Source organism: Leucoraja erinacea, chromosome 1, assembly GCF_028641065.1.
Source record: "Leucoraja erinacea ecotype New England chromosome 1, Leri_hhj_1, whole genome shotgun sequence".
Taxonomy (NCBI): Eukaryota; Metazoa; Chordata; class Chondrichthyes; order Rajiformes; family Rajidae; genus Leucoraja; species Leucoraja erinaceus.
In genome coordinates this window covers 168082017-168103910 of record NC_073377.1, presented here as the reverse complement: position 1 = coordinate 168103910, position 21894 = coordinate 168082017, and the positions used below count along the sequence as shown (strand labels likewise).

The 21894-nt window shown below is 43.9% G+C and overlaps 1 protein-coding gene across 3 annotated transcripts in view; it reads left to right on the top strand.

Annotated features, from left to right (window-relative positions):
- The first annotated feature begins 20656 nt into the window (after positions 1-20656).
- The window catches only part of usp38 (ubiquitin specific peptidase 38), a 56974-nt gene continuing 55736 nt past the window's right edge, over positions 20657-21894 (top strand). For 2 of the 3 annotated variants that reach the window (XM_055647738.1, XM_055647722.1), the window contains exon 1: positions 20657-20802. The gene's annotated coding sequence lies outside the window, so the exon portion shown is untranslated. The other variant, XM_055647729.1, reaches the window with a different exon arrangement.

The following is a 21894-nucleotide window of genomic DNA, read 5'->3' as shown; positions in this document are numbered from 1 at the left end:
ATCTTTGAGATATCATCCATCACTTTTGACCACGCGAACATCTACTGTATGCCATGGTATATGTATGAACAGATTGTCACAACTGTACAAAACATAAGTGGGACCTCGCTTGGAGTATTGTATGCAGTTCCGGTCATCTAGTTATTGGAAACATGCGTTTAATCTGGAAATTGTGCAGAAAAGATTCACAAGGATGTTACTGAGCCTGCAGAGTTTGAATTATAAGAAGATATTGAACAGGCTTGGTGGAGAAGGGAGGAAGTGGGCTCCTTGAAGCATAGGTGTGACCTTATAGGGGTATATAAAATCATGAGGGTTATAGATAAGGTGATCGGTCATAATCTTTCACCCAGAGTAGAGGAGTCTAAAATTAGAATGCACATATTTAACGTGAGAAGGGAAAGATTTTGATGGGAACTAACGAGCAACTTTTCCGACATCGAAGTTGGTGGGAATGTGGAATGAGTTGCTAGAGGAAGTGGTAAAAGCAGGTACAATTATGACTTTAAAAATATATTTGTATAACTCTAAACGATAGATTCATTGACAATAGTTGCCTGTTTGTGTAAAAGTCTTTGATTAGATAGCGCAAAAAAAGCAGATTTACATGGAGAAGCTTGTCTTTAATCTTTACCTGACCTTAAGCAATGTGTACAACCAATCCTCCACTACCTCATCGTGGACATTGTACTCTCTCCTTGGAACCATTGCGCTGTTAAGCTGAGAACTATATTCTGCACTCTGTATCTTTCTCTTTGCTCCACCTGTTGTACGTGTGTTTATTGTAATTATGGCATTATCTGATCAGATAACAAATAAGCTTTACATTGTACCTTGGTACTCAGTTAAATAATAAACATAATGCTGTTATGGAGGAAGGATTGTCTTTAGACTTCAGGAAGTGGAAGGGAAGATATATTTGGTGGCGGTCTCAGTTTGGAGAAGTCAGGAATGGCACATAATTTATCCATTCAAAGTTGGAAGAAAGGCAATGACAAGGGTAATTCTATGTGGTTTTGAGAGGAAGTCGTTGCCTCAAAAAGGCTGGCAGTATCATCAAGGACCCACACCATCCTGGCCACACTCATCTCCCTGCTACCTTCAGGTAGAAGGTACAGGAGCCTGAAGACTGCAACAACCAGGTTCAGGAATAGCTACTTCCCCACAGCCATCAGGTTATTAAACCTGGCTCGGACAAAACTTTTATTATTAATAACCCATTATCTGTTATTTGCAGTTGTGTTCAAGAAGGAACTGCAGATGCTGGAAGATCGAAGGTACACAAAAATGCTGGGGAAACTCAGCGGGTGCAGCAGCATCTATGGAGCGAAGGAAATAGGCGACGTTTCGGGCCGAAACCCTTCTTCAAAGAAACTGGCATCTGTTATTTGCACTTTATCAGTTTATTTATTCATGTGTGTATATATTTATGCAATGGTTTATGGACACACTGATCTGTGTAGTAATTAAATGCATTTCGTTGTCTCTGTACTGTACACTGACAATGACAATTAAAATTGAATCTGAATCTAATTGCCTATTTTCTGTGTTTTGTAGTAATTGCCCATCATGTTCTGTGTGCTGAAGCAAAGCAAGAATTTCATTGTCCTATACAGGGACACATAACAATAAACTCACTTGAACTTGGACTTGAATGAATAAAATGGAACGGTGATGGGGGGTGATCAACAACAGTGAAGGTGGATCCTTGGTTGAACACAAAAAGAATCATTTCAGAAGCACTGGCACAAAGCAAGCAAGAAGCTGAAGCAAGATGGCATTGCTAAACCAGATGTATTAGAGACTGAGAAAATAGGTGAAGGGAGTGGTGTTTTCATAGGATATGAGCTGGAAAGAAATATAGTCAGGATAGCTGATGGTAATCAAGTAATATATAATGGATAAGGTCACTAACTAGAAGGAAAAAAGAAGAATCAGGTGGATCATGAGAGAAATAAGGGAAAGAAACTGGCAGCAAACAATGAGATTTTACAATTCAGTGCAAGTAGTGATATCAAAAGAGTTACAAATGCAGTGAGAAAAGTAAAGGCAGGTTCTTTGTATTTCTGGAACAAAGGATGTTTCATATATTTCACAATGAGGCAGGCATTGGACCCAAAGGAACCTGCACAATTCCTAAACCATACCTTGACTACCTCTTTATATTTTTATACACATGGAATTGGAAACCATAACTGTGTGAAGTAAAAGGTACATGGTGAACTAAATTCTGCAAAATAAAGTCATTTCATTTGTGGCATGTTGGGAGTAGAAATTTAATTATATAGCAGCATTAATTACAAAATAACTCCACACCTCAACTTCTTGCAAACACATCTCCATCTTTCATAGAAACATAGAAATTAGATGCAGGAGTAGGCCATTCGGCCCTTCAAGCCTGCACCGCCATTCAATATGATCATGGTTGATCATCCAACTCGGTATCCCGTACCTGCCTTCTCTCCATACCCCTGATCCCCTTAGCCACAAGGGCCACATTTAATTCCCTCTTAAATATAGCCAATGAACTGGCCTCAACTACCCTCTGTGGGTGAGAGTTCCAGAGATTCACCACTCTCTGTGTGAAAAAAAGTTCTTCTCATCTCGGTTTTAAAAGGATTTCCCCCTTATCCTTAAGCTGTGACCCCTTGTCCTGGACTTCCCCAACATCGGGAGCAATCTTCCTGCATCTAGCCTGTCCAACCCCCTTAAGAATTTTGTAAGTTTCTATAAGATCCCCTCTCAATCTCCTAAATTCTAGAGAGTATAAACCAAGTCTATCCAGTCTTTCTTCATAAGACAGTCCTGACATCCCAGGAATCAGTCTGGAGAACCTTCTCTGCACTCCCTCTATGGCAATAATGTCCTTCCTCAGATTTGGAGCCCAAAACTGTACGCAATACTCCAGGTGTGGTCTCACCAAGACCCTGTACAACTGCAGTAGAACCTCCCTGCTCCTATACTCAAATCCTTTTGCTATGAAAGCTAACATACCATTCGCTTTCTTCACTGCCTGCTACACCTGCATGCCTACTTTCAATGACTGGTGTACCATGACACCCAGGTCTCGCTGCATCTCCCCTTTTCCTAGTCGGCCATCATTTAGTCTGCTTTCCTGTTTTTGCTTCCCTCTAGCTCAGTCTAGAAACGGCTGGCAAATAGCTGCTAATTTCAGAATCTCTGCAGGAACATTCACACACACACACACACACACACACACACACACACACACACACACACACACACACACACACACACACACACACACACACACACACACACACACACACACACACACACACACACACACACACAAACACACAACCACCCAGACACACACACACACACACACCAATCCAAAATTTGCTGACATTCGTGTGGGGAAAATGGTGATGATTGTGACTGGTCCTTACATTGCAGCTAGCATTACCCTACAAAACCCAGATCATTATTACAGAAACAGAAAGGCTTTGCTGATGCAATCAAATTATTGACAATCTAAATCACACATTCAATGAGCTTCTGCTGTGATTTTTTTTGCAATTCTGATTATGTTTGAATAGTAATAATAATCAGCAAATTACATCGTCATAATTCAAATTCAATTTATGTGAAAACTGGTGTTAAGCATTAGAATTTAGAATTGCTTCTTCAGTTAAACAAATGTTGTCATTGGATTTGCCACTTCAGTACCTGCAGGGCATGGGTATTGTTGTGAGGTTATCCGAACACATCGGAGAGAAAAAATAAAGAACATGTTAACGGCATTTGGTAAAATAACTTGGGGGAAGGGCTATATCACTGAAAGGCGATATTCAGATTCGGCAACAGTTCAGAAAACTAATGATATGTTGGCCAATGTTATGTGCAGATATTAATACAATGATAAAGCTGTTTTACTGCCATTGAATGGAGCTTACTGGGAGAATTGTGTGTATTTTAATTCTGCTTCCTTATGCCCCTGTCCCACTTAGGAAACCTGAACGGAAACCTCTGGAGACTTTGCGCCCCACCCAAGGTTTCCGTGCGGTTCCTGGAGGTTTTTGTTAGTCTCCCTACCTGCTTCCACTACCTGCAACCTCCGGCAACCAGCTGCAACCACCGGGAACCTTGGGTGGAGCGCAAAGTCTCCAGAGGTTTCCTTTTAGGTTTCCTAAGTGGGACGGGGGCATTACAAAAGAGTATACCTGCCATGGGGACAGTACAATTAAAATTCACCAGACTGTTTCCAGGGAATGGCGAGTTTGTCATATCAGGAGACAGAAAGTAAATGACGTCTGTCTTCTCTGAAGTTTAGAAGGGTGAGAAGTGATTTCATTGAAACCAATAATATTATTACGTGGTTCAAATCTGTGACTTCAGGAAGGAAGTTTATGTTAAATTTTTATTGTGTGTTGTGTGTACTTTCTCATTGTACCGCTGCTGGCAAATTCATTTCACTTGCACTTTATGTGCAAGTGACGATTAAAACTGATTGATTGATTGATTGATTGGATGTTGTACTGTGTGAAGAATCGAGGAGCAGGGCTCACAGTCTCCAATACGGACAGTCCTCATTCAGGACTGAGATGAAAATAAACCTCTTCATTGGGTTGTGCAGCTTGGAATTTTCAGAAGGCTGTCGTAATCATTCAAAACATGACATTGCCATTTTTTGGGATATTAAGGTAATCAAGACGTCAGGCGCAAGAAAACGGTTCTAAGATAAACAACTGGCCACGATGTTGATCAATGGCAACGTATTCCTAAAAAAACAGCTGGCCTATTCCTACTGCTATTTCTTCTGTTGATATCGGATCTTCCAGAGATGACAAGAAAGCACAGAGTATTCTTAATACATTTCAACCCGGTAGCCTTAAATTTCTCTTCCTATAATGCAGAAACTAAATCCCCCAGAGGAAATGTGTAGGAAGGAACTGCAGATGCTGGTCTACACTGACGATAGACACAAAATGCTGGAGTAATTTAGTGGGACAGGCAGCTTCTCTGAAGAGAAGGAATGGGTGATGGTTTAGGTCGAGACTATTTCCAATTGGAGCAGGACACAACAAGCTGTAGTAACTCAGCGGGCCAGGCAACATTTCTGGAGAGAAAGAATGGGTGACGTTTCGAGTCGAGACCATTCTTCAGCAAATTGGAGTAGCCTTCTTCATCTACTACTGAGAATTCAGTTTCTTCCACCAGCAGCTAGGATGTGACTGACACAAGGATATAAATGTGAATCAGGCAAAATAATGTCAACTATTGTGGATCTACACATGTTCTTTAAAAATACTCAGCTTTGACAAAACGGTGCATCACAGCTTGGTTTGGAAAAAGTTCTATCCAAGACCGTAAGAAATGGCAGAGAGTTGTGGATGTAGCCCAGACCATCACGCATACCAACCTCCCTTTTCTTGACACCATCTGTACTTTACGCTGCCTAAGCAAGGCAACCAGCATAATTAAGGACCAAACATGTCCAAAGACAGGCCAGCTCGATTTGTTACTATGAGAGAGAAGCGAGTGTCACCAAACTTCTGAATTCTCTGGGGTGGAACTCTCTCCAAGACACACGTGAAGCTCACCGTTTGACCTGTTTTTACAAAATGTTAAATGGTCAGCTCGACATAGATTACAAGACCTACACCAGACCCAAACCAATTAGGAGCAGACAAGGGCATTCGGTCCAATTTGTGATTCCAGCTACCAAGACAGATGTGTACAGCAATTCATTATTTCCCCACACAATTAAAGCATGGAATAATCTCCACCCTACCATAGTTACCCAACCAGATGCAACTAAATTTAAGGTAGCTCTTTCTTCCCAAAAACCCTTTCTGGCTTAAACCCTCCCTCCACCACCCCCAGTTTAAAATCCATTTGGAATATTTTGGAGGACCAAGAAACCAAGTCTCTCCCAGTCGCTCCCTCTTCCCACTTCCATCAGGCAAGTTGGAAAACTGAAATTGGAAAACACCTACCTCCAGATTCAGGGACAGTTTCTTTCCAGCTGTTATCAGGCAACTGAACCGACCTCTCATCAGCTAGAGTGCAGTCCTCACCTCCTATCTACCTCATTAGAAATCTTTAAACTATATTTAAATGGACTTTGGCAGACTTTATCTTGTACCCTTTATCCTTCATCTGTGCACTGTGGACAGCTTGATTGTAATAATGTATAGTCTTTTCTTTGACTGGATAGCATGCAAACAAAAGTTTTTCACTGTACCTTGGTGCACATGAGAGTAAGTATAAGTAAAGTATCCTTTATTGTCATTCAGACTTTTCAGCCTGAACAAAATTTATTGCCTTGCAGTCATAACATAGAATAAAATAACAAAACACACAATAAACACAGTTTAACATCCAACACAGTGAATCTACCAGGCACCTCCTCACTGTGATGGAAGGCAAAAGTCCTTGTCTCTTCCCTCCTTGTTCTCCCTCTGCACTGAGGCGGTCCAGGCTTCCGATGTTGTGACCCCGCCGGGTGATGGTAACTAAATCCCACGGTTGAATCCGAGCTCCGCGAACGGGCCGGTTCAAACTCCGTGGCCCGGGGCGGTCGAAGCTGTCGAAGCTGCCGCCCTCCAGTCCGGCGGGCGAAGCTGTTGTTGCGGGAGCTCCGGAGAAACAGGTCACCAACTTGTGACCTGCGAGCTCCCGACGATGTCGTCCACTGGGCCCGTGGCCGAGCCTCTGATGCTCCGAAGTCGGGTCGGGTCGGGTCGGGTCGCCGCTGCCCGTAATAATTTAATATAGTAATAAACTCTATGAAATGAAATAGTTGTCAATGCTGGAAGTCCCGGGATAATGGATTGGCTGATCGACAATGCTTACCTCTATACTAGATTAACCCAATCCATTTTGCAGTCTGAATGAAACATGAATTTTGTTCAGTTCTGGCTATCAAGGTACTTTTGCAATCCAAGCTTTGAGAGTGATCAGAGGATTGATCCATGGTATCCAATGATTGAGCAATGATTGACTGAGTTAAGAAAAGTTAGAAGCAATACAAATATTTCATTGTTGTAAAGAAGGACTTAAAATAGAACACTTTGTTCAAGCAGGAACTGCAGATGCTGGAAAATCGAAGGTAGACAAAATTGCTGGAGAAACTCAGCGGGTGCGGCAGCATCTGTGGAGCAAATAGTAGTCAAATGGAAAACTTTGCTGGTTTATGCAAATTAAAACATTAATTAGAACACTCCACAGTGGAGGAGCTCAGTAAAGCAATTCATTCACTTACCAAGGGCAAAGCTCTTGGTGATAATCGCATTCTGCCTGCTCTTCAAACAAGGGAGGCAGATGCTCTCACTATATCTACTTCAACTTCTAGACTCTGTTAGAAGGAGGACATTGTATCCAAGGATATACAAGGTGAAAAGAATGTCTCAAAATAAATATAAGGGTTGAATGCAGAATCTTGTCAATGAAGGGGGCGCTGTTCTGGCGGCAGCCATGGCAGCAGCGCGTCAGCCTTTCAATTTTATTTTTTATTTTTAGTATGTTTTAAAGTGTGTATTTAGTGGGGTTTTTTGTGTTTTGTGTGGGGGGTGGTGTGGGTAGTGTAAGGGGGAAACCGCTTTGGTCGCCTCCTCCATGGAGAGGCGACTTTTTCCAGGTCGCCTCCCCCGTGGCCTACCATCAAGGATCGGCGCGGCCTTTCCCGGAGACACGCCCGGGGCTTCAGCGGCGGGCGCAGTGTGGACTCGGCGTGGAGCGGGTGAGCCCTCGCTGGGGCTCGCCGGAGGGGAGTGCTCCGTTTCACTGGCCCGGGGCAGCCGGCAGCCTGAAGTCGCAGCCTGAAGCTGCGGTCTGCAGAGCTCCAGCCGCTGCGGCGTCTACAGCCCGGGCGGGATCCCTCGTGGGGGACCCGGGGGAAGAAGAAGCCGCCATTGCCGGCCCGCGGCCAACTTCTACCGCGGGCCCGGCATGGACTTACCATCACCCCTGGAGGGGAGCTTCGACCGCCGGCCCTGCAGTCTGCGGTGCTTCTGGCTGCGGCGGGGACTTTAAATCTCGACCGCCGGCCTGCGGCCTACACAATCTTGAAGCCGCAGTCTCCGGTGAGGAAAGACCGATCCTGGACTGGACTCTGGTCTTGTCCACGGGGGGGAGGAAATGGAGGAGGACGGCCAAAATTTTTTGTGCCTTCCACCACAGTGATGAATGCTGTTTTGGATGTTTATGTTACATGTTGTGTCCTGTTTATGCATTTTATTATTTTGTTAACCCATCTTTATGCTTTGTATGGAACTGATTTTTAAATTATGTAAAGCACTTTGGGGTCAATGAAAATTGACTATAAATGTGCTATATAAATAAACTTATTATTATTATTATCTAAAACATTTTCCTTCTTGTCATTGTGGGAAACATATGTTGCCTCGTTCAATGTACAGATTCCTGCTACTCACTGAATCCCAGGGTGATATCAGAATTAAAAGATCATATTCAGTATGATCAGTGCATTCAGGAGTTTATGAAGAAAAATCAAGCTCACAAAAGCATTGAGATGTGTGAGCAGGGGGGGGGTTTATTCAAGTTGAAATATTGGATGACTGCCAAAGCTGATCTCTTCATGAGAACACAAAGGATAACATCAGATTTGACAGGTTGTAATCTGGCAACAATATTCTTTGGTATATAGCAAAAAAAACAAAGTGCTGGTGTAACTCTGCCAGTCAGGAAGCATCTGTTGAAAGAATGGAAAAATAATGTTACAGGATGGGACCTTTCTGCAGACTCTGCAGATCCCAAGTCAAAAAAATGCCTATCCATTCCCACTCCAGATGTTGCCTGATGCACTGAGATACTCCAGCAATTTTGTGTTTTGTTCGGGATTCCATCCTGCAATTCCTTCTGTCTCCATTTCACAAATTATTTGATATAATGCTTTGAGAATAATGTTAATATGCCTCCGATTCAGTCAGAGAGGTGCCTATGTTCCTCCCATAATAAGATTGAGAGGGGGATCTTATAGAAAATTACAAAATTCTTCAGAGGTTGGACAGGCTAGATGCAGGAAGATTGTTCCCGATGTTGGGGAAGTCCAGAACAAGGGGGTCACAGTTTAAGGATAAGGGGGAAATCCTTTAGGACCGAGATGAGAAAAACATTTTTCACACAGAGAGTGGTGAATCTCTGGAACTCTCTGCCACAGAAGGTAGTTGAGGCCACAGTTAATTGGCTATATTTAAGAGGGAGTTAGATGTGGCCCTTGTGGCTAAAGGGATCAGGGTGTATGGAGAGAAGGCAGGTACAGGATACTGAATTGGACGATCAGCCATGATCATATTGAACGGCGAATGGTGCAGGCTCGAAGGGCCGAATGGCCTCTACTCCTGCACCTATTTTCTATGTTTCTATGTTTCTAAGCATGTTCAGCCATTTCTGCCCCAGAATGGACATAAATGAACAGTAGGTTCAGAGAGTTAATGGAATTATTCCAGCATCCAATGGCCAAGGGAGAGCTCCAGCAATTAGTAGATAAACTCTCTCATAGAAACATAGAAACATAGAAATTAGGTGCAGGAGTAGGCCATTCGGCCCTTCGAGCCTGCACCGCCATTCAATATGATCATGGCTGATCATCCAACTCAGTATCCCATACCTGCCTTCTCTCCATACCCCCTGATCCCTTTAGCCACAAGGGCCACATCTAACTCCCTCTTAAATATAGCCAATGAAACTGGCCTCAACTACCCTCTGTGGCAGAGAGTTCCAGAGATTCACCACTCTCTGTGTGAAAAAAGTTCTTCTCATCTCGGTTTTAAAGGATTTCCCCCTTATCCTTAAGCTGTGACCCCTTGTCCTGGACTTCCCCAAACATCGGGAGCAATCTTCCTGCATCTAGCCTGTCCAACCCCTTAAGAATTTTGTAAGTTTCTATAAGATCCCCTCTCAATCTCCTAAATTCTAGAGAGTATAAACCAAGTCTATCCAGTCTTTCTTCATAAGACAGTCCTGACATCCCAGGAATCAGTCTGGTGAACCGTCTCTGCACTCCCTCTATGGCAATAATGTCCTTCCTCAGATTTGGATAGAATCCTCGTATGCATAGAATGTTTGATTTGGCCAACAGCTTCAGCAAAATAAATATGACAGCCCACGGCCCAGCTACAACACCATCAATTGGCACCAGTATTGGTTTTATTATTGTGACCTATACCAAGATACAATGAGAACCTTTGCTATTGAGTCAGATTATAGATGAGTAGAATCAACATTGCACAAGCACAACAGGTAGGTGTAAAGATAAAAATACCAGACTGCAAAATATAATATTACAGCATTCCAGCATTAGTTACAGAGAAAGTGCAGATAAAAAGCGTGCATGGGCTGCAATGAGGAAAGTTGGAAGATCTGGACTAAACACACCCTTAGATTATGAGAGAAATGCACAGTATTGTCGTAACAGCGGGGGAAAGCTGTTCCTGAATCTGTTGGTACATGCTTTCACTCGTTTGTATTATATTCCAGACAGAAGAGGGGAGAAGATGGAATGCCCTGGGTGTAAATGGTCTTTGATAATATTGGCACCTTTCCTAAAACAACATGGTCTAGAGGAGGAGCCATCTTGGGGAACGGCTGCTAACTGCGATTCAGTTTAATTCACTTTGTTTTGCAGTTCTAGTGAGTCCTGTGTTTTGTTTGTGGGAGAAATAGACTTTTTAATGTGGGGGGGAAGGGGGTAACAATATTTCTAGGTCCCTACCTGGTCGGTGTGGCAGCTTTTTCTCCGGGCTGCCCCGTCGACCCGTCCTCGCGGCCTACCAGCGGGCGTGGAGTGCTGTTTCCTGGCGGGGACCGCCCAGCACCTCGGCTTCGGTGGCGGCACAGCGCTGGAGCGCTATCGTGGAGCGGAGCGGGCGATGCCTTGCCTGGGTGGCCGCGCTGGATGCACGCGCTGGAGCTCCGGTGAGCTGTGACCGCCGAGTTCAACACCTCCGGGCTGCGGAACAGAGCGGGCGGCGCCGACTCTAACATCGGGAGCCTGGGTGCTCCAAACCGGCGCGGCCTTGTCGGTTTCGGAAGCCGCGGTCTCCGGTTAGGAAGCGGCCGTTCCAGGTGGCCCATCCACTGAGAGGACTCTCCCGACGCCGGGGCAACAGCACCCGGCCAGAACGGCCAGGAACATCGGGCCTCCGTAGAGGCAATAGCGGAGGCCTCAATAGGCCTGACTTTGGGAGAACTGGGGATGGGGACTGGACATTGTGCCTTCCCCCACAGTGGTATCCATTGTGGGGGGATGATTTTTTTTGTGTGTAAGTGAATATGTTAGTCTGTGTCCAAGATGGCTGTCGGAAGGGAGAGTGGACGCTGGCGCGGTTTAGCTGCCGCTGCTCTCTCTTCACATTGTGTTTTTGATTTTTTTTGTCTTTGGAGCGATTTCTGTCTTTAATTTGTGTATTGGTGATGTCCTTATTATTTATTTTACTCCGATTATATGTTTTTTCTCTCTTGTTAATTTCTGTAAGGTGTCCTTGAAACTTTGAAAGGCGCCCGAAAATAAAATTTATTATTATTATTATTGGATGAAATCAACTGATGAACGGGACAACATCTGAAACTCACTGCAATTTCTAGCAGTCTTGGGCAGAGCGGTGGCCAAACTTAAACCCCTGTCTCACGGTGCCAGTCCACCCACGAGTGATCCCGACAATCAACTGCCACGGATACAAATAATGTCATACACAAGAAAGGGCAGATGCTAGTTGACAAAAAGTGAACACACAATGCCAAGTCAAGTCAAGTCAAGTCAAGTTTATTTGTCACATACACATACGAGATGTGCAGTGAAATGAAAGTGGCAATGCTCGCGGACTTTTGTGCAAAAGACAAACAACAAAACAACCAAACAAATTATAAACACAATCATAACACACATATTCTTTTACATAATAAATAATGGAAGGGAAAACGTTCAGTAGAGTTAGTCCCTGGTGAGATAGGAGTTTACAGTCCGAATTGCCTCTGGGAAGAAACTCCTTCTCAACCTCTCCGTTCTCACCACATGGCAACGGAGGCGTTTGCCTGACCGTAGCAGCTGGAACAGTCCGTTGCAGGGGTGGAAGGGGTCTCCCATGATTTTATTTGCTCTGGAGTTGCACCTCCTGTTGTATAGTTCCTGCAGGGGGGCGAGTGAAGTTCCCATAGTGCGTTCAGCCGAACGCACTACTCTCTGCAGAGCCTTCTTGTCCTTGGCAGAGCAATTCCCAAACCAGATGGTAATGTTCCCGGACAAGATGCTTTCCACCGCCGCTGCGTAGAAGCACTGGAGGATCCTCGGAGACACTCTGAATTTCCTCAATTGCCTGAGGTGGTAAAGGCGCTGCCTTGCCTTACTCACGAGTGCTGAGGCGTGTGATGCCCATGTCATATCCTCGGAGATGTGGACTCCCAGATATTTAAAACAGTTCACCCTATCCACAGGATCCCCATTTATCCTCAATGGAGTGTACGTCCTCGGATGATGTGCCCTCCTAAAGTCCATGATCAGCTCCTTTGTTTGCTATGCTGGAGTAACACAAAGATGCAGCAGAATTTTGGAAACATCATCCCGTCACCCATTCCTTCTCTCCAGAAATGCTGCCTGGCCCGCTGAGTTAAAGTGCCCACGGTAGACTTACGAGTCACTACGGTAAAGTCACGGGCTGCTATGGTCTTACAACGAGTTTAAAAGTTTAAATTTTTTACTTCAAGAGTAAATTTGGCTCCTGGAAACCTTTCATCACGTTGAAAGATTTTCACGAATTAACAAGTTTCACGAGTACCTGCCGTTAGCGTTACGAGTTCCGAAGTTCCCGCTACGTTAATTCTACGTGATTACCACGAGTTTGATTTGTTTTAAACTCGGGATCGCTCATAGACTTGCACCGTGAGACAGGGCCATAACGCAGTGACTCATCTATTGGGGTGGTTTTCTACTGTGCATTGGTAGAAGTTTGTAAGAGCCATTGGAGACATGCCAAATTTCCTAAGTCTTCCGTAGGAGCATTTTGGTGTGCTTTCTCAGCCATAGCTTCAATGTAGTTAGTCCAGGACAAATTGTTACTGATATTTCTACCTTGGAACCAGAAACCCTCAACCACGGGGCAGCACAATGGCGCAGCAGTAGAGTTGCTGTTCCACAGTTCCAGATTTGAACCAGACTATGGGTGCTGTGTGCATGGAATTTTTACGTTTTCCCTATGACAACATGTGTTTCCTCTCGGTGGTCCTGTTTGCTCCCAAACTCTAAAGATGCACATGTTTGCAAGTTAATTGGCTTCTGTAAATTGTTCCTAATATGTAGGATAGTGCTAGTGTACGTGGTGATTGCTGGCCGCATGGACTCAGTGCGCTGAAGGGCCTAGTTCCATGCTGTATCTTTAAAGTCTAAAGTGCCATTTAATTTTGGCACTATTAACCATATAACCATATAACCATATAACAATTACAGCACGGAAACAGGCCATCTCGGCCCTACAAGTCCGTGCCGAACAACTTTTTTTCCCTTAGTCCCACCTGCCTGCACTCATACCATAACCCTCCATTCCCTTCTCATCCATATAACTATCCAATTTATTTTTAAATGATACCAACGAACCTGCCTCCACCACTTCCACCGGAAGCTCATTCCACACCGCTCACTCTCTGAGTAAAGAAGTTCCCCCTCATATTACCCCTAAACTTCTGTCCCTTAATTCTGAAGTCATGTCCTCTTGTTTGAATCTTCCCTATTCTCAAAGGGAAAAGCTTGTCCACATCAAATCTGTCTATCCCTCTCCTCATTTTAAAGACCTCTATCAGGTCCCCCCTTAACCTTCTGCGCTCAGGAGAATAAAGACCTAACTTATTCAACCTATCTCTGTAACTTAGTTGTTCAACCCAGGCAACATTCTAGTAAATCTCCTCTGTACTCTCTCTATTTTGTTGACATCCTTCCTATAATTGGGCGACCAAAATTGTACACCATACTCCAGATTTGGTCTCACCAATGCCTTGTACAATTTTAACATTACATCCTAGCTTCTATACTCAATGCTCTGATTTATAAAGGCTAGCATACCAAAAGCTTTCTTTGCCACCCTATCTATATGAGATTCCACCTTCAAGGAACTATGCACGGTTATACCCAGATCCCTCTGTTCAACTGTATTCTTCAATTCCCTACCATTTACCATGTACGTCCTATTTGCTAAGTGGGCCATGTATACCACCTCATTTCCCGAAGCCAATAACTAGTTCCTTTGCCTTGCTGGCATTGAGGGAGAGGTTATCAGGCTCCATAATCCAGGCTCCATCATCACCAGCAACACCCTTCATGATGAAATCAACATATGCATTGATAGGCAAGTGCTATTTGTCCAAGATGACCAAGATTGTGGGCCAACAACAATTTAATGAAGAACACCAAATTGTCAAACAAGCAAACCATTACTTTTTGGGTACTAATAATAATGGATGATGGACACAAAAAGCTGGAGTAACTCAGCGGGACAGCCGGCATCTCTGGAGAGAAGGAATGGGTGACGTTTCGGGATAATGGAATGCTTGATTGACAATGCTTACCTCTATGCTAATAAAGTCTGGACAATATATATCAAGGCATGAGAAATGACAACTCATTTGCTGCCTCAGAAGCATCCTAGACATCCCCTGACAAGACAAGGTCATCAACCTAGAGGTCCTGGAACATGTTTAGTTAATCTAATCCAACTACTAATTCAATGATATTTCAAATAAATTGATCAACTTATCTGATGGATGGATGGATGGATGGATGGATGGATGGATGGATGGATGGATGGATGGATGGATGGATGGATGGATGGATGGATGGATGGGTAGATGGATGGATGGATGGATGGATGGATGGATGGATGGTTGGATGGATGGATGGATGGATGGATGGATGGATGGATGGATGGATGGATGGATGGATGGATGGATGGATGCTGTATCTCTAAGAATAGGTTGAGCTGTTCACTGGGACATGACTTGCTAGACACTCATACCTCTGCAACAAAGACATCTGAAAATTAGATATAGAAAATGCTGGGCATCAACACTGACAGTTGGGCACCTATCACCAATGACCAGGGTCAATCTGGAGGAAATGTTTACAGGACTGCAGCTGATAAGATGCAGAGAAAAGCAATCTCAACTAGTTGAGAAAGTCCAAAGGAATGTAAGGTGAGCAGCATTTTGCACCTTCGGCTGTTGGGTCTGAGTGGGACTCCTGAGAGCCATATTGGATACCATTCAACACATGGTTGATCGTTAAATGTTATTATTCCAGAGTTGACGTGCAAACCCTTGCTCTAAGGGACGGAAGATATGGGACAGAGCCCTTGCCCCATGGTTACACCTTGAGTGTTTTGAGTAGTTCTAGCTGCCACTCTATAGAAAGGTTGTGATTGCAATCAAAGTATGTGTGGAGAAGATTTATCACGATGATGACTGGATTGGAATATCTCAGTTAAAAGGGATTGATGGGCTAGATTTGTTCTAGCGAATGGCATGTTGGCCTTTATAACAATAGGAATCGAATCTAGGAGCAAAGAGGTCCTTCTGCAGTTGTACAGAGCCCTAGTGAGACCACACCAGAAGTATTGTGTGCAGTTTTGGTCCCCTAATTTTCTGAGGAAATTCTGTACATTCTTGCTATTGAGGACTGAGTGCAACGTAAGTTTACAAAAGGTTAATTCCCGGAATTGATGGCGGGGCCTGTCATATGCTGAGAGAATGGAGGGCAGCTGGTATTGTGTGCAGTTGTACACTCTGGAGTTTAGAAGGATGAGAGGATATCTCATTGAAACATATAAGATTGTTAAGGGCTTGGACACGCTAGAGGCAGGAAACATGTTCCCGATGTCGGGGGAGTCCAGAACCAGGGACCACAGTTTAAGAATAAGGAGTAAGCCATTTAGAACAGAGACGAGGAAACAGTGGTGAGTCTGTGGAATTCTCTGCCTCAGAGGGCGCTGGAGGCAGGTTCTTTGGATGCTTTCAAGAGAGAGCTAGATAGGGCTCTTTAAAATAGCGGAGTCAGGGGATATGGGGAGAAGGCAGGAACGGGGTACTGATTGGGGATGATCAGCCATGATCACATTGAACGGCGGTGCTGGCACGAAGGGCCGAATGGCCTAATCCTGCACCTATTGTCTATTGTTCTCCATTAATATAATTGTCCCGATTAGCAACTCCAGATGCTTAAGTGTAACTCTGGAATAATAACATTTAACAAATGAGCTAGGTAAATTGAGTCTTCACTGAAGTCTGAAATGGATTAGATAGATCAAAGACTAGACATTTTGCAGTAGTTCGCCTTTGAAAATAACCTACTATTTTTCTATACTTTTTTCATATCATATGTCGACCTTTAAGCCAGTTATCTGGAGAAAATTCAATGCTCCTCTAAAAACGACTGTTTTCATTGAAGTTGGAAACCAATTGGTTTTGGGCACTTTGATATTCTTCCTTTCTCCTAAACTTCCAGGTGTTTCCATTCAATTTGTGGGTAGTTCCGTAGTTAACTGTACTGATTCTTCACTGACACATGTTGCCACGTTAATAAAATGTATTACACAATCCAATTAAATAAATGATTTTAAATTGTGGTACTGGCCCGCTAGCAATTTGCACTATTAAACGTGCCATGTCTTGACAAATATTATTGTTCATTGTGGGGAAAACTGAACTGAATTGAACCCTGCACCTATAACATCGGACTGGCTGCAGAGGCCACAAATAGGCCCCGACCTCGGGTGATCACAGGGGAAGAAGACTGAAATTTCTGGTGCCTTTCCCCACAGCGGAAAATGTTGATTCTGTTATGGGGGACGTTCATTGCGTGCAGTTTTGGTCTCCAAATCTGAGGAAGGACATTATTGCCATAGAGGGAGTGCAGAGACGGTTCACCAGACTGATTCCTGGGATGTCAGGACTGTCTTATGAAGAAAGACTGGATAGACTTGGTTTATACTCTCTAGAATTTAGAAGATTGAGAGGGGATCTTATAGAAACTTACGAAATTCTTACGGGGTTGGACAGGCTAGATGCAGGAAGATTGCTCCCGATGTTGGGGAAGTCCAGGACAAGGGGTCACAGCTTAAGGATAAGGGGGAAATCCTTTAAAACCGAGATGAGAAGAACTTTTTTCACACAGAGAGTGGTGAATCTCTGAAACTCTCTGCCACAGAGGGTAGTTGAGGCCAGTTCATTATGCTATATTTAAGAGGGAGTTAGATGTGGCCCTTGTGGCTAAGGGGATCAGGGGGTATGGAGAGAAGGCAGGTACGGGATACTGAGTTGGATGATCAGCCATGATCATATTGAATGGCGGTGCAGGCTCGAAGGGCCGAATGGCCTACTCCTGCACCTAATTTCTATGTACTATGTTTCTATGTTTCATGTTGAATTCTATCATGTGTTGTGTCATTTTTCTTTTTTTTTTAAATAGGACAACAGGCCTTTAAGGGCAGGGGAAGAACCCTGCACTTATAACAATTGGGATTTGCAAATGACACTCTGGCAGTCTGTCTACCATCTCAGTATACTACTGCTATACACTTGTACTGTATCTGAGATATTTGACTACGATGTATCTAAGTGCTTGTGTATGGTAGACACAAAATGCTGGAGTAACTCAGCGGAGACAGGCCAGGGATGCTGCCTGTCCCGCTGGGTTACTCTGGCATTTTGTGTCTAGGCATCTGCACAGTCTTTCCTACACACTATGCTATGTATAGTGATACTTGTACTGAACTGTATACAAAAATGGATTTCACTGTACCTCGGTATAAAGCACCATACCATACCACAGAAGGCTGCCACACAAACCCTTGCTCTGTCGAACAGAAGGCTGCCACACAAATAGAACAATTATGGTAATATCATTTCAAGTTAAGTCATGACATAGTATTGAATGGTTATAAGTTGAAGGTTAGTTAGTCAGAGTTTTACAGCATTCAACTTGCCCACACCAGTCAACACGTCCTATCTACACTAGTCCCACCTGCCTGCGTTTGGCCCATATTCCTATAAACCGGTTCTATCCATGTACCTGTCTAAATGTTTCTTAAATGTTGAGATAGTCCCTGCCTCAACTTCCTCCTCCGGCAGCTCTTTCCATACACCCACCATCCTTTGTGTGAAAACGTTACCCATCAGGTTCCTATTAAATCTCCCCCCCCCCCTCACCCAAACCTATGGCATTTGGTTCTCGATTCTACACTACTCTGGGCAAGAGACTCAGTGTGTCAACCCGATCTATTGCTCTCATGATTTTGTACACCTCTATAAGATCGCCCCTCATCGTCCTGAGCACCAAGGAATAGTCCTAGCTTGCTCAGTTGTAGGAGGAATATTTTAATGCAAAGGATAATCCATACCAGGGATGTCTTTCTGATCTGTGGATACAAGTGCTCTGTGGAGTCTCTGTAATGCACTGAAATGTCAAGAATCAAAAACGACAGGTTATGCAGATGTTGAATGAATGGACCAAAAGGCTCTCCCATCGGTGCTTAGGTTGTTCGCTACCCAGCATCATGCATATACAGTGTTTAAGAAGGAACTGCAGATGCTGGAAAATCGAAGGTAGACAAAAATGCTGGAGAAACTCAGCGGGTGCAGCAGCATCTATGGAGTGAAGGAAATAGGCAACGTTTCGGGCCGAAACCATGCATATCTTTGTTGACGTGTTTTTTTTTTTGTTTTGTTGGGTATTAAATAATTCAAATTTACATTTAGTTACCCCACCAATGTAAAGTATTTTGGCCAACGAGTGTTGTTTTTTAAATGTGCTATAGGAAAAAAAAAGTGACTTGACTTGACTTGAAAATTCAAGATACTGTAGGCGTACGCAGAGATCGAACCCGGCGTTTGGAAGCCGCGGTCATGTGACTCGGGAGGGGTTTTTTGTTTTGCGCAGTTTTTCACTAGCGCGCGTTCGTTCGTTCAGCGCTGACCACCGTTGTGGGCGAACGTGTCTGTAGAACCTGCATATTGGCGACCGAACTTGTGAATAAAGATTTGTTGAAAACATAGAAACATAGAAATTAGGTGCAGGAGTAGGCCATTCGGCCCTTCGAGCCTGCACCGCCATTCAATATGATCATGGCTGATCATCCAACTCAGTATCCCGTACCTGCCTTCTCTCCATACCCCCTGATCCCCTTAGCCACAAGGGCCACATCTAACTCCCTCTTAAATATAGCCAATGAACTGGCCTCAACTACCCTCTGTGGCAGAGAGTTCCAGAGATTCACCACTCTCTGTGTGAAAAAAGTTCTTCTCATCTCGGTTTTAAAGGATTTCCCCTTATCCTTAAGCTGTGACCCCTTGTCCTGGACTTCCCTAACATCGGGAACAATCTTCCTGCATCTAGCCTGTCCAACCCCTTAAGAATTTTGTAAGTTTCTATAAGATCCCCTCTCAATCTTCTAAATTCTAAAGAGTATAAACCAAGTCTATCCAGTCTTTCTTCATAAGACAGTCCTGACATCCCAGGAATCAGTCTGGTGAACCGTCTCTGCACTCCCTCTATGGCAATAATGTCCTTCCTCAGATTTGGAGACCAAAACTGTACGCAATACTCCAGGTGTGGTCTCACCAAGACCCTGTACAACTGCAGTAGAACCTCCCTGCTCCTATACTCAAATCCTTTTGCAATGAAAGCCAACATACCATTCGCTTTCTTCACTGCCAGCTGCACCTGCATGCCTACCTTCAATGACTGGTGTACCATGACACCCAGGTCTCGCTGCATCTCCCCCTTTCCCAATCGGCCACCATTTAGATAATAAAACTCCAGTAGTCGTTTCTCAGACCACGAAAAATACACGTTTTCAATATAAATTAAAACGAATGCGCTGGTTTTAGCAGTGTCACTGTAAATTAGCAATGAGAAGTAACAATCAATGATTGTGAACTTGATGCGGTGTGTTGATTTCACTGGGAAACATTTCAAAGGCATTAAAATCAGACACTTGTAGTAGTTCCCAATAAATGACACTGGGGGAGCTTGATTGTAGTGTCACAGATGTGAAAGACGAAACGTCCTGGCAGCATTGCTGCACTAAAAGGCTGCCAGGACAGACGAAAACCGCTATTTTAACACATCTGAATGGGAAAAACAGCTCCACCTTGCTAACCCTGTGGCAATAATTAAAGCATGGAATAATCTTCACCTTACCATAGTTACCCAACCAGATGTAACTAAATTTAAAGTAGCTCTTTCTTCCCAAAAACCCTTTCTGGCTTAAGTCCCCCCTCCAGTTTAAATCCCATTTGGAATTTTTTTGGGGGAGGAGGAAACCAGGAATAATAAGCTCACACACACACACACTATTTGTGGCAAAGATACTAGCAAAGATTGATACGGATCTTTGATTGATACCAAAGATCCTATAGCAGAGCTTTGATTGATACTAGAGCTGCTTTGCTCTGAGGTATCCTAGCATTTGCCTGGCTTGAGAGGGGGTGTGGAAATGCGCGTAATTCTGTGTGTCAGCAGCCCTCTGAGAAATGACAGTGGCGAAAAGAATATAACATCTAATTTGTGTGAACACAAACCCTGCCTCCTCCTACCCTGGGGGGAATGCGGCAGTCCGTGGCCCGGCTGGAGCACACTGTGTGGGGTCTTGTGTGGTGGAGTCGCACTGACAGACGCTTGCTTTGGTTGCCGGGGTTTGGTTTGGTTGGGTTTATAATGTGTGTGTGAGGGGCCTGGAGCAGCTAGTGTGTGTGTTGCTGTGCCCAGCCCAGCACAGCCGCGCCGCTTGGAACGTACTGTATCAATTCCGGGCACACGGATACACGGTCGCCATGGTAAGTCTCGCTACATTCACTGTAGCAATCTTGATACATTCCACACTTTGGCGCCGCTCAAATGGGGGCTGAATGGACTCTTCTGGCCTAAAGTCACGATACAATTTACCTTTTGTCACTCGCTGTGTGTTGATTTTCGTCTTTTCTCTTCAATGACCACGGTAATTACCTCTCTCTGTCATGTGTGTGTCTTTTATTTTTAAAACATTTCCTGTGTCAGCCAAGTGCTGTGAAAATTGCAGTGTCATGGATGGGGTTGAGATGCAAACTCCGCGTTGCTGGCTGAGACTAGTTTGAGTCAATCTGTATTACTGATCATTTAGGGTACACACAAAAGCTGGAGAAACTCAGCGGGTGCAGCAGCATCTGTGGAGCGAAGGAAATAGGCAACGTTTCGGGTCTGAAGAAGTGTTTCGGCCCGAAACGTTGCCTATTTATTTCCTTCGCTCCATTGATGCTGCTGCATCCGCTGAGTTTCTCCAGCTTTTGTGTGTACCTTCGATTCTCCAGCATCTGCAGTTCCTTCTTAAACACTATGATCATTTAGGATTTAGTTCGTTCTAACCGTTTAGCTCGAGTGGAATCATTGGTTATTTTAATTTGGTTGATTCAGGGGAAAGACACACACTTTGTAATTTGAAGAAACTACTTCCTGGAAGCAGCACATTTTTCAATTGTGTGTGTGTGTGTGTGATCAGAAACAATTTTATGTGCATCTGCACACAGAATGTTCCTTAGTGTTTCGGACAAAAAGTGTCAACTGAAACAAACAGAAAAAAAAAGACCAATTGTGTTGCTTTTTTTATTAACTATGATTTTAGCTTTGGGCAATTGTGTGCAGGAAGGAACTGCAGATGCTGGTTTAAACCGAAGACAGCCACAGAAAAGCTGGAGTAACTCAGGGGGACTCACAGGCTCAGAGATACTGCTTGTCACTCCATCTTTTTATGTCCAGCTTGGGCAATTATGTCCTTTTGGTTCAAAAATCGGATCTATTTAAAGTGTGATTTATTTTGAGTCAATCACAGTTTATTAGTCTAATTTGAATTTTCATTTTGAAAACGATCTTTTTTGATAATGTACAAAAAAAAG